General features: G+C 45.6%; 1 protein-coding gene across 2 annotated transcripts in view; it reads left to right on the top strand.

The window, feature by feature from the left end:
- GRK5 (G protein-coupled receptor kinase 5) overlaps positions 1 to 15,984 on the top strand; it is a 165,677-nt gene that overhangs the window by 44,504 nt on the left and 105,189 nt on the right. The gene's annotated exons all lie outside the window — the stretch shown is intronic.

A 15,984-nucleotide genomic window follows, 5' to 3' on the forward strand; every position in this document is an offset into this window, starting at 1 on the left:
AAGCAGTTTTGCACTTATTCGTATCCAGTTGTCTTCCCAGAAGCACATACAGAGGGTTATTTTGATCGCCAAGTGGCACTGAGATACTAGACCATCAGAGAGAGTGACTGATTAAAGGCCTACCCAATGAGCCGAAGGAAGTTCTGAACCCAGGTCTTCCCGGTAAAAGACAAATACCATCCCAACCTCTCTCAACCTGGTACCTTGCAGTACCAGTTGGACGTGATTCCTCTCCTTCCTGGCCATTGCTGGCTGGGCCTGATGGAAATTGTCATCCAAAAACATCTAGAGGGCATCATGTTGGGGAAGGCTTCTCTGTCCGTTACACCACTGGTGGGTACACCATTGATCATGGTACACCAGACTATCACATACCAAGGGCACTACGAGCTTCTTCTCATCGCTAGCCTTGATTGCAAGTGGAGGCTGAGGTCCCCGGCTCTTTTCTGTCCTGGGACTGTTTTGGTGGCAGCAGCACACAATCCTGGAACAGAACACAGCTATGGGACCCATGGCTTTGCTAAAGCCAAGACCAAGGAGGGAATTTCTGTGTCCTAGCACCTGCCTAGAATGCTGTGCCACTAGTCTAAATTAGACTGTTCTGTGTCATTGCGGGACTTGCTAATAAAGGACTGATCCCTGTGCTGCAGTCTCAGTTCCTCAGCTGCGTGGTTGGGATTTGGAATGAAATCTGCAAAATTCTGTTGCTGTTCCTTTAGTGAAATGGTTGGAATCTTCATTTATGTTGCAGGTGTACTTTACTTACTTTAAATAAAATTGAATAGGCAAAAGCTGGTGGTTGTTATTTTTGATTAACATTGATTACTTTAAAAAGAAACGTCTAATAAACCAAGATCCACCCCCTGCCACACACACATCAAAACAGTGAAGGTGACAAAAAGGCTGATGAGTTGTGTTACCCTGAATTAGTTAAAGAAATGTAGCTGATTTAGTCTTAAATAGCACTATCCGTATTGAAATAAAGATTTTCTTAACTATTTAAAGTTGAAGCCTTCCTGTTTAATCTCTGTCTATGTATTTATAATAATATACTGATTAACCTCTGGTTATGTACAGTCGTACCTTGGTTTTTGAACAGAATGCATTCCAGAAGTCTGTTCAACTTCCAAAACATTCAGAAACCAAGGCACGGCTTCTGATTCGCTTCCAGTTGTTTCCAGGCATGCTGGAAACAATAGCAGAAGCTGCATTGGATGTTCGGCTTCCAAAAACCATCCAAAAACTGGAACACTCACTTCTGGGTTTCAGTCGCTCGGGAGCCAAAACGTACGAGTACCAAGGCATTTGACCACCAAGGTACGACTGTATTGATAATAATTTCACAAGGAAGATGAAAGCAATTGTGAACTCATAACTGTTCAAGTGTAACTCTAACCTCTCGGAAGTTAACTCTAGATTTCTGATTGCGAAAACCAGTGTCAGCAAGAGCTGTGCTACAGTATCATTATTAATCATTCATTTCCAGGCAAAACGGTGAATGATAAGTTGAGAAACAAAGCAGGGGTCCCCCTTTGAGGCTTGCAGCCATTTCTTATTGTGCTGACAAGAAGCGTGGCCTGTACAAAAGCAAGGGTATTTCCCCACGTTTATCAAAGGGAGCTCAGATCAGCTCCAAATGAAGTTCCTGTGGCTGGTTTCCCAGCATGTTAACTCAGTAAACATGGGGAGAGATGCTGATTTTGTGGCAGTGAGATGATCACATGCAAACAGTATTTTGTTAGATGGTTACATGAGTCAACCACTGCAAAATGCTATAAAGCATTCTTGTTGGCTAATTCTGGGTGGTGGCGGGGGGGGGGGAGTGGAGGGACTCAAAAGGACTCCTATCTGCAGCAAAAAAAACCAACACATACACCCCAAAACCAAATAAAATCCAGCACGGATTCAATTGCTAAATTAGCCAGGCACGGGCCCTGATGGCCTCCAAACTATGGGTCATTAAGGTAACAAAGGAAGTGGCTCTTCTGGATAAAAGGGAACAGATAGCACTGAGAAACTCTTGCAGGCAACGAGAGAGGCAGCAGGTGGTCACAACTCCCAGGTTAGATTGTGTGTAAGGCAGGCATCCCCAAACTGTGGCCCTCCAGATATTTTGTTCTACAACTCCCATGATCCCTAGCTAAAAGGACCAGTGGTCAGGGATGATGGGAATTGTAGTCCAAAACATCTGGAGGGCCAAAGTTTGGGGGTGCCTGGTGTAAGGCATTCTTCAGCAACCTGGTTTGATTGTGGTTAGGAAGAAATTAAGTAAGCCTGTGTGCGTTTATTGTAGGCACAAGGAAAACCTAAATAACGAAGACCTGCTTTTCAGATCTTCTATAGGCACTCTCTGTACATTTCCATACCCCCAGCTATCTAGAAATTCAAAAATGATCCAAAAGTTGCAATAAGACACAGCGTGCTGGTTTCGCCACACCACAGGAAACTGCAAACATGCCCAGATGGGCTATCTCACACCCATTGTCTTTGTAATTGCAGCGTACTTCCTTCCAGATGCGTAACTTGCCCGTTAAGTGGTGACTGTTAACAAAAAACAAAAAACCTCACTATCTTAGGGGTGGTAGTTTCTTTTCCTGCCGTGTGTGCATTCGTTAATTTAACACAGCACACGGGAGCGCCAGGTTTAAGACTATTGTCTTAGTTGGCTGATCCTAAAGTTGGTGGGTTCAATATAGCCCCTGACGGGCCAAGTAATCCAATAGGAAGTTCTGGTTTTTTCACTTAACAGTGATTAGAAATCACCCACCTGGGGAAGACGCTGTATGTCATGGTTCTTCCAGTTCTTGCGATTCTAACAAATGTCCTGGGCACCCTGGTGAATCCTTTGAAAGAGCTATGTCATTCAATAACAACTTCAATACTACATGAACTAGGGCTTTGCTATGACTAAACGCTATTGTTTCGCCATTCTTGGATCTCTTCTCTTCAAATACTTGAAGCTCAAATATATTTTCTTTGAACACCATCCCAGTATTGGACTGTTTTCCATCATTGCGAGCTTTATTGCAGTGCATGGAATCAAGTGAAAAATGTCATTTTTCATAATACCATCAGAGAAAGTATGTGAAAAACAAGCCGTTTTCTGCATCTGGGGAGACTGAAAACCTAACACTGAACAAACAGGCTGACTGTACTTGACAGGTTCCAGGACTTCAAGGGGTCACAGGGGAAATGAGTTTTAAATGATCTCAGCCCACATTCTATTTGCAGCATTTATTTCACAAAACTTAATCCATTAAGGATTACTTTGGCAGTGGACAACTAGAGAGGAACCAAGAAAGCTATTGCTCTTTTCCCATAAGGGGCAGGCAACAAATAAACCCATCTCCTTCCCTACGTAAAACTAGAGAACCCATATTTGACAACTTTGCACAAACGAAGCTTAGAACTAATACCACTAAGTAGCTCATTTTATTTTATTTGTGGTCAAGAGTAGTAAATTTCCTACAGTGAATTCCCATGTGTGTGGTGCTCAATGTTACAACATACACTGAATGTGCTCCAAAATCCTAATACAATCACGGGCAGGGGAAAATGGCCTTTTGTTTATCACTGAAAACAAGAGGGGCGTTTGTGGGGAGTTCCTGGGCCTTATTGGGTAATACGAGTTATTGACTCTTAATTAGTATTTACAGTATGCAGCATGCTTGAAATTAGAAGGTGGTGCCTTCGTGCACTGTATTCATGCTGAGAGATATCAGCTGACTGTTAAGCGAACTGTCTTCGAAAGGAATTTAAGGGACCTGACGTGCAAGATCTGTGCAGGGGGGGGGAGAATCAGGATAGAATTCAAGTGCAGTGGCACCTGGGGAGTGGAGGCTGGTCCATTTGGGTGAATGGGGCGCTGTCTGACTCACCTCAAGACTGCTCACAGCCAGCCCCACTTGGCTTGCCCTACAACCAGTCCAGGGATTAGCACTGGCTGACAGCCTTCTTCCTCCTTAGTTTCAGGCCACATTCACACCACATATTTAAAGCACTGTGATCCCACCTGAGACAGCCATGGCTTTCCCCATAGTTTGTTAAGAGTGCTGTCAGTTGTTAAAGGTAAAGGTAAAGGGACCCCATGAACATTAGGTCTAGTCGTGACCGACTCTGGGGTTGCGGCCCTCATCTCGCATTATTGGCCGAGGGAGCCGGCGTACAGCTTTCGGGTCATGTGGCCAGCATGACAAAGCCGCTTCTGGTGAACCAGAGCAGCGCATGGAAATGCCGTTTACCTTCCCACTGTACCTATTTATCTACTTGCACTTTGACGTGCTTTCAAACTGCTAGGTTGGCAGGAGCTGAGACCGAGCAACGGGAGCTCACCCCGCCGCAGGGATTCGAACCGCCGACCGGAGACCTCTATTCCACTCCCAGAGCTACAATTCCTTGAGAGGTTTTGCTATCGCTCCCTCTTCTCAGGGAACTCTAGAAACTGTAGCTCTGTGAGGAAATGGAGGTCTGTTGACAACTTTTAGCGCCCTCAATATACTTCAACTCCCAGAATTCTTTGGAGGAAACTGTGAGTGTCCAAAGTGGTATTGTATTGCTTTACCTGTATGGTGGGAATGTGGCATCAGTGTTTCCTTTGCAGAGATCACCAGGGAAGAGGTTGGGGACAACACTAGAATTAGTTGGCTGCCTGACATTAAATCATGCTCTGCTTGTCATTCAGTCTGACTCCAACTTGGTGGACTGCCTTCGGACCTCCCAGTCCCAGTCAATACTACCCACCACTGCTGGTATGTGGGAGGGACAGTGGTGGGGGTGGGCAGATTTGCACCTCAGAATCAGTATTGGGGGAGGGTCACAACTGTCCCGCCCCAGCATTGTGGCACTGATCCAAATCAGCCCTGTCTTGATTTTTAGGAAAAGACATTGGGAGCCACAACGACAAGTCTCCTGCCTCCCTAATATTTATTGCTTGAGGGAGAAAGAGAGCACAAAGTTGAGCTTTGTGGAAACATGGAATCCATATTCAGTTCTGGAGCATTTACCACAAGTGGCTGAGGGACAATGTTTCACCCTTTCAGTCCTTGCTGTGCGAAGTGAAATTTCACATTGTGCTCAGTTTCTATATTGAATAGTGACCCCTAGTCCTCTCATTTTTTTGTGGGTTAGTGCCACGAGACCCTGGGGGATTTAATACTTCCTGTACAGCAGGCTTTCTTTGGTTTTGCTGCTGTTACTATCTCCTTGGCTATCTGTTTCTGCAAACACTGAAATACTGTTGAGTCACACACTCAGGAATGATACAATATCCTTGCATGTGTCACCACTGAACAGCAATGGTCGTCAAACTTTCTTTCTGGCATGGTGAGTTTGTGTGTGTGTGTGTGTGTGTGTGTGTGTGTGTGTGTGATGCATACACAGGGTCATGCTAATCAAACACAAGTGTTATTTCAGAGGGAAATACAAAAGGTACTTAGGACAGATTTTACCACTTGGAAAAGCATGTATGAATAATTGTCCCTGTTTTACACAATGACATTTGATTATATGTCACCCTGATAATACCTTTGAAGGGTGTGGTATAACCTAAATAATAAATGATTATACACACACTCACACACATATACACGTGTACAAAAAGTCCCATGCATTAGTTCTTTCTGTTAGGAAAGCAAATGGGCCATAAAAATTGACACTAGAATTATATGGCAAACTATGCCACAACAGCTTTTACAAACTGCAGCACTATTGATTAGTTCTGTGCCTATAAAGCACTCCTTCTCTGTTCATTTGATTGCCTGCTTTTGGGGGGCTTATCTGTGTTCTCTCATATCTTGAAAGAACCACACCTAGAGGAATGACTCTAGCCCGGATACTCTGAGGGGGGCATCATCCTGCCTGTCACTGTATTGAGGTTTTTCTGTTTTGTCCAATTTGAGGCTGGGTTGTTAGTTTAATTTATCAAATGGCTTCACAATTTGCTCCACAAGGGACAAAACATGCTGTAAATTAAATTTTTCATGGTCTTAGGGGTCCAGATTAATTTAAAATTGCATACTTTAATAATACATTTCCTTTTTTCCCCTTTGGATGGGAAATCATACTCCACTTAAAATAGAAAAATAATACAGTGTAATAAGAGTTTATGGTGCAAACACCAAGGATACATGCACTAGATTTGCACATTGCAAAACGGGTCCAAAACAGCCTTAATCTAGCTGTTCAGGATGTTTGCAACAGCTGTGAGTATGTCAGTTGAAGCATTTGTTTGCAAAATACATAGCATTTGCTGCTCTTGGAGAACCTGTGCTCTTTTAAACACAATTTCTAGGAGAATGGAGGTGAGGAAGAATTCATGCCAGCTAAAATCATGAGTTGTAAAGATTATGCTTTAATCAAAAACATGCATTCCTGACAAGCTTAGATGAATATAGGACATCAGTTATGTGGCAGCTCCTCATCAGAGTTCTTGAGCTGCAGTCCTGTGTGCGTGAGTCAACCCCATAAAACTAAACAGGACTTAGGTTTAAGGAAACATGTACAGTGGTACCTCGACTTACGAACGACTCGACAACTGAATTTTTCGACTTACGAATGGGGCAAATGGCCGCACGCTTACAAATTTCTCGACATCCGAACGGAAACCGCAGCGGTTTTAGATAGGGCTTTTTCGACTTACGAATTTTTAGATGGGGTTGCTTCGACTTACGAATTTTTAGATGGGGTTGCTTCGACTTACGAATTTGTTCGTTTCCAATGCATTCCTATGGGAAATTGCGTCTCCCAATGGCGCTTTTCGACCTACGAAGGTGCCTTCGGAATGGATTAAATTCATAAGTCGAGGCACCACTTTATAGGATTGCACAGTTGGAACATGACAGTACCAGGTGAGAGGCAATTCTGCAGCCAGGATGCCACTCTTCAGGATGTCCTCTTCCCAGTAGCACCTTGTAACAGGTGACTTTCTGCCACAGAGTCCATCCTCTCCTTCACCCTAGACCAGCACAGCCCATAAATACCTTCTCCTTTTGAGGCACCCCTGATGCTGGAAAGCAATGGGGATTATCTATTTGTACCAATACCTAACACAGGGGGGGGGGTGTTAGCAGCAGTACCGTTTAGTATATGGTGGATGAAATTGATTATTTCTAAGTTAAACAAGAGATTTCCTTTAAGAGATTACAATGCTGATTGTGTAATATTGAAGAAGAAGAAGAGGAGGAGGAGGAGGAGTTTGGATTTGATATCCCGCTTTATCACTACCCGAAGGAGTCTCAAAGCGGCTAACAATCTCCTTTCCCTTCCTCCCCCACAACAGACACCCTGTGAGGTGGGGGGGGGGGGCTGAGAGACTTCAAAGAAGTGTGACTAGCCCAAGGTCACCCAGCAGCTGCATGTGGAGGAGCGGAGACGCGAACCCGGTTCCCCAGATTACGAGTCTACCGCTCTTAACCACTACACCACACTGATGTTAAATGACAAAACCCAAGCACTGTACTGCATAAGAATTAAGAAGGGGGGGGGGGCTAACTCCTAAAGAGAAGTCAACCCTCTGAACCTCCTGATAATCTCAGCACCTTGATCAGCAGCAGAACTTGGGGTCTTCTCTTTAAACCATGATTTTGTTTATTCTGTTAACTGGCAATTTACACTAAAGTGGGAGGGAGGAACATTTTATCTGTTTAGGGTCTTGTGGATGATTCCCCCCCTCCGCCTTTTCTTGTGAGTATGGATATTCAAGTGATCTTTGGGTGGTTGCATTCTGAGGAATACATTCCAGCCAAGAGCAGACCTCCAGCTACAGTCAATGACATGCAAACAGCTTTCCTAGTTGACAGATAAGGCATTGATGTGAGTGGAAACAGATGCTCAAGTGGCGTGTCTTCACAGGTTCCATGTGCCAATGTGTCACTGTCAAAAATAGCAGAGCACACATGAAAAACCTGAGCCATCACAACTCTTCAAGTTGAAAGGGCTGTAAATTCATTGATTTCATTGGAGATAGGCCAAACAGATCTTGAGGTATGAGTTCCTCAGCCCTTCATCAATATTTTGCCTCTAACACAGGCACCCCCAAACTCCGGCCCTCCAGATGTTTTGGCCTACAACTCCCATGATCCCTAGCTAGCAGGACCAGTGGTCAGGGATGATGGGAATTGTAGTCCAAAACATCTGGAGGGCCAAAGTTTGGGGATGCCTGCTCCAACATGTCAGAAGACCCCCACCAGGTGGGAAACTAAAAAAGCACTTACTGAACAGTATAACCAGTAGGCTACCTTTTGTTTCTGATGTTCTGATATCGCACAGAGAGAGCTACCAGAGATGGGGCAGGATCAGTGAAAATCAGGTGCCTCACCTTACGCAAGAGGGAGACCTTTTCAGTAATGCAAAGCCATCAGTGGATGCAACCCACTGAAAATATGTAGTCCTCCTTACACTTCTTTAAAGACTTTTGATTTTGCTATTTTCAGATTTAAAACTGTAGATCCAGGAGTGGAGAGCCAGTGACCTTTCGTTGCTGGATACTCCAAGTCCATTCAACCCCAGCTAGCTTGGCCAATGGGAGTCCAGCAGTGTTTGGAGGGGAATAGGTTCGCCATCCATGCTTTAGATGTTTTGATTTCAGATTTTATTTATATCCCCCACCCCCCAAAAAATTTATTGTTCCTGTTTGCAGCCTGTTTGACTAAAAATAGGGATGATAAGAACAGCCAGGCCAGAATGAAAGAAACTGGTTTTTAAGAAATATGATCAGGCTTTTCATCTTGTGTGGCTAAAGAGAGGGAGGGAATAGGGAAAGGCAGGAATGGTCTTAAGACCAAAAACTTATATATATATGGCAACCTCTGGAGTGGAGGGGGGAAAGGGCATAGCACAGATGCCAATATGTCCCCTTGAAAAGTGGAGTGAGAGCTAATGCAAAAGTCAGAACGTCTGAAATTGGTGTGATGAATATTGTTTTACAGAAGGTTTTTTTGCATTTGACATTTTGAGCATGTGATTTAATAGTGGTTTGGCTGCTTCAAGAAAATAGGAAGAAAATGTTCCTGGCCTTTGGCAGGAGTGGAAGCGACAACCTTCCCAACACCCTCATTTCCTTTAGTTTAAGGTCTGGCTTCCAGGGGGTGGGAGGCTGTCGTCACACCATCAGTGAGTTCAAATGAGAACACTGTAGCGCCAAAGAGCCGAAAATTCAGGGAGAGGGAACTGAAAGCAGGCAACTTTGTTTCTTTCTTGTGGAGCATGTCCCAGGTATCGCCAGGAAGAAAATCCACGGCATAGTTTTGCTTTCCTCCATAACAAGTGTCACTCAACAGTCTGTACCACATTTCGGGATGGCTGGGGTCAGTTCATCATCTTACAATCCCAAGTCATATAAACTGTGGTCTCTTCAGTTTGCTTTCTGTGCATCTTTCGGAGGAGGCCAAAACACTAGCTTACTGTCTGCCCTCCTTCTGCGCTGGCGTTTTCTTGCTCATGTGTTTAAAACAAGTATTTCAGATGAACCTCTTCTTGGGTGTTTGCATGTAGCACAACTTTTAAGATTTTCCTTCGGAGCAGGGGTGCCCAATTTTTTTCCAAAGAGGGCCAGATTTGATGAAGTGAACATGTGTGAGGGCCAGTCGGAGTAGTTGAGGTTTTTTTTTTAAGGATTGATGTTGCTGAGCTTTTTTTAGGGTTTTGCCCAAGGACTTATACTGCCACGGGGGCTGTATTAAATCAATTAGGCCCCCAAAGTGGACTTTGGACATGCCTGCTTTGGAGGATATTGACTTCAATACGCAATTAAAAAATGTAGAAAGCTGCTTCCTAAATACAATTGAGCTCTATGCTTGTGGTCAGCAATGGGGAATCTGTGACCCCCACTCAGATGATGTAAGAAACCCGAGGACTAGCAGATGCTCTGGAAAGTCTTGGGCTTTAAGACCTGGTTTGTATTTACAACTTAAAGGTAAAGGTAAAGGGGCCCCTGACCATCAGGTCCAGTCGTGTCCGACTCGGGTTGCGGCGCTCATCTCGCTCTATAGGCCGAGGGAGCCGGCGCTTGTCCGCAGACAGCTTCCGGGTCATGTGGCCAGCATGACAAAGCTGCTTCTGGCGAACCAGAGCAGCACACAGAAACGCCGTCTACCTTCCCGCCGGAGCGGTCCCTATTTATCTACTTGCACTTTGATGTGCTTTCGAACTGCTAGGTGGGCAGGAGCTGGGACCGAGCGACGGGAGCTCACCCCGTTGCAGGGATTCGAACCGCCAACCTTCTGATCAGCAAGCCCTAGGCTCAGTGGTTTATCCCACAGCGCCACCTGGGTCCCCTTTACAACTTACATGCATCTTAAAGACAATTGTGTTAATCCTTCACTGCAATATGCCTTGATCAGGAACCCATAGTGAGGTTTTGCTTTTTACCATTCATGTGTTATTTGTCTGTGTTTTTCTCTATGAGATGGAAATCTGTATCCCACTACTTACTGCAAAACGGGTTCTTGCATGGTGTGGCTTCTTGCATGGTGATCTTATTCTTCGTGCGATTTCTTGGATCAATGAATGCAACAGAGGGAGGGCATTGGGGGCGGGGGTGTTTCCATTCAATGTTACGATTACACCATTTTTGTCTGTAATGAGCATCTATATCTATAGTCTCATGTCCAAGTTTTCCCAGCCCTTCAATCTAGGATCTTTTTTGTAACTTGAAATGTCCAAGTATGAGTCCCCACCCACCCCAACCACAATAAACTTTAGATTCAGCTGTACAATTTTATAAAACAATTGCATTTCCCCCTGCGCAACATAAAAATGAGGGGGGAGAGAGAGATGTTGATGAAAATATTGGTTCAGTTATTCTGATTTTCACTATTTGTTGCTGTTTAGAAACAATAAGCAAAAAAGAAGGCAGGGCATGCGGAAAGGTTGGTCTTTTTGACAAGCAGACCCTGAAACTTGGCATGATAGTTAAGGTCAATATTTGATAGTTGAGCGACCAGCGTAAGTCCTAGTATCTGTTAACATTGCTCAATGTTTCCAGTTTATTTTTAGTCAGACATAATTAACTTGAATAACTGGTTGCACTTGTAGTATTTTTAGAGAGAGCACGTGCTTGTTTAACTGAACCATTATTTGTTGCTTCCTTGTACTTTGCTTTAAAATTCCTAATAAACTGAACAAGAACAATAGTCAATTGGGCTGGATGTCAACACAAAATGAGAGATACTGTAAATCAAGGATACTCCAACTTTGCCATAGGGTTCATGCAAACCTAGAAAAAGTGTATGAAAGAAGTGTTTCAAGCTGCAGACAAGCAGACAAACTTCTTGATGGTTCCCCAGTGTTAAAAAGTGTCATGAAATGGACACATGCTGAATCATTTGCAAGATAAATTGAAGGCGAACTAATCCTGGGTGGGTGAGGTATAAGCTCTTGTTGACTTGCAACAAAATGGTAATCTTATCTGGTCCTTTCTGTCAGTCCCCGCCTTCTTTCATTTAAGCATTTTAAGGAGGGGATCCTGTTAGCTCAGTGGAAGACCATGTGGCTTTTACCCAGAAGACTAATGCAGCCTTCACCAGCCTGGCACCCTCCAGATGTACATATTGGCCAAAGCTGTATTTTATACTTTTTCTTCTAAAATGGCCCCTTCAGTTCTACTTCTTATTGAATGTGGCTAGTTCTGCCTATGATGGATGTCCCAGGTTGTTCTTAGCCTCACTTCAGCTGGTGATTCTCGGCTCACCAATTGGCGTAACAATGCCTTTTATCTCCCCAAATGCAGTATTCTAATTTATTTTAAAGAGATGCTTTCTAATATTGAAATGAGTGCAAAACTATATTTGATTTGTTTTGTTTTAAGCCACAAGTGTCTCTAACAATTCCACAAGTAGGGTGGGGGGGGGTATTTGAGGTGGAAAGAGGACTTCATCTCTTACCCCGATCCTGTTCACTCTGTCCCTCTCATCTCCACCCTGGACTCCAGAACTGACTTGCTTGATAGAAACAAAGATGTCTTTCTGCTTGCTTACTCATCATGGCCATCTGTTGCATGGGTGGGGAACGTGCAGCCCATGGGCCAAACTTGCCCCACTGGAGTTCCCAATTTCCAACCCCACCTGTCAAAATTTGACCCACCAGGGTTGGAGAGATAAGAGCCCAGGCCATTAGCTAGGGAAGGTTCTCCACCCCTGATTTTCCTGTCATGCGCCACACACTGGCGGACCACAATTTTCACTGGCCTGTGAATGCACTCGAATGCTAACTTCTGCAGGAAGGGCAACTCTTTTGAGGAAGTTCAAAGCGGGTGCTTAAATGAGCAACCTTTTCATTTTCATTACAGCAGTTGCCGCTGGCAGGCTGGCAGCAATAGTGCCTGAACAGTTCCTGCTTATGGACTATTTCTGGTTATTTTTACTGTTGTTTTCACTCTTGAACGAGCCCCCGAAAAAGGGAAACAATGCGGCGTTGTCTATTTGCGAGAGGCCTTCGCAATTTTCAGCACACTTGAACTTTTTCCTTTCTATTGAGCTGTTCAAAATGAGACGCCTTCCTCAAGTAACCCAGGATTCACTGTGGGGAGCAAAGTGCCGGGCGTGTTCTGCTCGCTGCCTTCTCCCCCCTCCCTCCCCACTTCTCCTTCTACTTGCTTTACAAATGAGATCAGTGGAAAGCGCAACGGGAAGGGCACAGAGACGGCAAAATCTATTGGAGGAAATGTACTTTTCCATGCCTGTCTGGCTTGCTGGCCCGCACATTCCTCTCTACCTGATGACAGTATTATATGCTCGGTTGTGGTGGTAGTTCGGCAGTTGCCCAAAGCAGCAGATCCCAGGTGCCAATGAAACTTTCCATTGACAGGGGCGGGTTCAGGGCTAGCTGTAACAATAACTTCAAACACTTTATTGCTGTCGTAGCGCAAGGCTTTACCGGGAGGGATATTTTCAGCAGGCATCATTCCCCCCCCCCCAAACCTCAAATTTCTGTAGCTGTATCTTTACTACATACCTGAACACAGGAACTCATTACTTAGAAAGAAATACATTGAGGTTTATTGGTGTTTCATATTTTTGCTGTTGCTGGCTTTTTACAGGCCTGGTCGGTGACTCAACCTTGAATTTTTTGAAGTTGGGCTGTCCTGGGAGCTGTAACCTCAGAAGCCCTTGCCATGTGAGAAAAAGTGTTGAGTGCAAAGAGATCTCAGGGAAGCTGTTAGAATCAGCTCAGCGCTGGTGTGTAAGAGCCATCGTTCTTGGGCATATGTGGGAGTACATGCACGTGTGCAAATGCAGATATATACGCACACAGTCTTAAAATAGACAACTCCTACATTGTACAAATTAAGTTTAGTCTAATGAGGGGTGGAGGAGCTGCACAGTAAACAAAGATGAACGTGTTTTTTATAGGCTACAAGTTTAGTTTATTTTTTTTCAGTTGGGAAGCTTCTTATTCCCAAACAGCTTTGGAGCAAGCAGTGTGGAAGGTTATCTCCCTTTATGTCAACCTGTCCATCCTTTAAGATATTGTGCCCCCTCTTCCGTGTGCCATTGTCTTCAGAGGCAAGGCTGGTGGCAAATCATGAGAAGGTGTTTTCTTCTTCTTCCTGTGTCACCTATGGAATTCCCTGCCCCAAGAGGTTGTTGTTGTTGTTGTTGTTTAGTCATTTTGTTGTGTCCGACTCTTCGTGACCCCATGGACCAGAGCACGCCAGGCCCTCCTGTTTTCCACTGCCTCCCGCAGTTCGGTCAAACTCATGTTGGTAGTTTCGAGAGATTAGGTGGGGTTATCTCCATCTTTATTTTGTATCCCAGCAATTGGCAATGTTCCTTTTAAAACAGGAATTTGAAGGTGTTGCTGTTTTAATGTATGTATTGCTTGATGCTGCCCTTTGTATTCGTGCCTTTTTAATTCATCAATAATTTGTAAACTACAGTGGTACTTCAAGTTCATACACAAATGGGCACACGCACATACGCACATAATAAACCAACAGGATCCCGTGGTTCTACATTGCCTTGAGATGTGTTGTTTCAAAACAATAGGAACATAGCCTATTCATAGCTTATTGCTGCCTTCTTTCTAGTTTACCAGTTGCTGGAAACTGTAGGAGGGGAAGGTGCTCTTGATTTTAGGTTCTGCTTGCAAGCTTCCTATTGGCCACTAAGAGAGCAGGATGCTTGGCTAGATGGGCCATTGGCTTAATCCAGCAGGCTCTTCTAATGTTCTTACATAGTTCAGTGATTTGTGTTTTGATGTTTAGATTGTTGTGGCGTTTATATTTACATTTATGTTTACAAGCCATTTCGAACAGTTCATTTATGGAAGAGCAGTAAAAAGAATTTAAATAAATATTCAGGAGCAAATCAGGGTTTGCACCATTCGTACAATTATTTGAATGTTTGTTATCATGGCCACATGTCTCTTGATCCGGGTTCTCATGTGTGCCAATGGAAGCTTTCCTTCCACTGCAGCTAGGAGGTGCAGGAAATCCCATCCAGATTGGGACTGTAGCAGAGGGCTTATTCCTCCCCTAACCTGGGAACTACAGCTCCCATCATGCCTTCCCTCTGGCTGTTTCCAGCTGGGGTTTATGGGCATTGGTCCAGTGAAACATGAGAAGGGCACCGGGTTGGGGAAGGCTGCCTGTCACAGATGGGGTGTTGGCTACTCCCGAGTAAGCACTCCACACATCCTCTGGATTTTCATAGTTTTATTGTGCATGCTATATACAGTGGTGAGATGTCTCAAATCATGTCTGCTCTGCATGGGGCAGAAGCCCACAATGGCGTCTCGTGGGCTCTGACCCCCCTTTTAAGACTCCAAACGCCCCTCCTCCTTGCTCTATGGGTCCTCCGTGGTCCCAAACCAGGCTCCTGAGGTGCCGTTCTCTCTCCTCCCTCCTTTCCAGCCCCTGCTGAAGCTAGCTCCTCCCCTGCTTCCCTGCTACCAACCTGGAGCTGAGCCACCAGGACTCTGCAGAGCCCTGGACCCGTCTTAACCCTTCCTGTTCCTGATTTGAACTCCCAGACTTGCTGCTGCTCTCCCATCTGGTGGAAGTAAGCAGAGTGGGCTGCTCTCTGCAAGCCCTCTCTCTTACATCCACCCCCCCTCCAGGCTCCCCCCCCCTTCCTGAGGCCTGGTTTGCCTGGTCTGATGTCTGTAAAGAGGGCTGGAAGCCTGACAGGTCTTCCTCCTCTGTAGTGTGTGTAAAATCCTGTTCCCCGTCGGTGCTGGGTGGCTGGTCCGTGTAGTTCCTTCCGTTGTCATCCTCCTCCTCCCTCTGGAAAATTGCTTCCGATTCCCGGAGGGCTCCTTGGGTCTGCGTCTCCCCTGCTCCCCACCTGGGATCGCCCTCCCCCTCTGTGTTCCCTGTGCTACTGACGTGTGGTGGTTTGGGTCTGTGGGAGAAAGGAGCGTGCAGTTCCAGTGTGCGGTCCTCCCCTTGCATGGTGTGCGTGGTTGCCTCCGCGTTTTGGGAAGCAGGAGTGCCCTGCCTGGCCATCAGACATTTTAACCCCCCCTCCCCCCACCGGGAGCCCGGGCTCGCTGTGGCACTGTAGACCTCCTCCTCTTCCTTTCTTTCTGGAACCTCTTGGCTGCCTTCTCCCTCCACCCTTCTGTCTAGTGTCTTTTGTGTGATTTCCTCCCCCTCCCTCCTGTCAGCGTCTTGTGTTGGATGTGTGTCACGTCCTCTGAACCTTGGGCTTTCCCTAAAGTGTGAGAGCAAAGACCTGTGACCCACGGGATGGACCTTTCTCGCTGTAGGTGCTTCCCCCCTGAAGGTGACAGGGTTGATCTGTGTCAGAACCTTGAAGGGCCCCAGCCTTCTGGGTGCCAGCTTCTTCCCCCTTCCCCCCATGGGAAGGCCTTCTGACCACAGCCAGACCCTGTCCCCTCCGTGGAAGACCTTCTCCAGTCCCCTGTGATGGTCTGCCCCCTCCTTGTAAGCCTCATTGCCCCTTGCCACGTCTCCATCCAGTTGTTGGTGTACTGTCTCCCTCCTCTCACCCCATGCCTCAATAGGAGGTCCCCCAATCTCCCCCT

The sequence above is a fragment of the Zootoca vivipara genome, chromosome 5 (assembly GCF_963506605.1).
Source record: "Zootoca vivipara chromosome 5, rZooViv1.1, whole genome shotgun sequence".
NCBI lineage: Eukaryota > Metazoa > Chordata > Lepidosauria > Squamata > Lacertidae > Zootoca > Zootoca vivipara.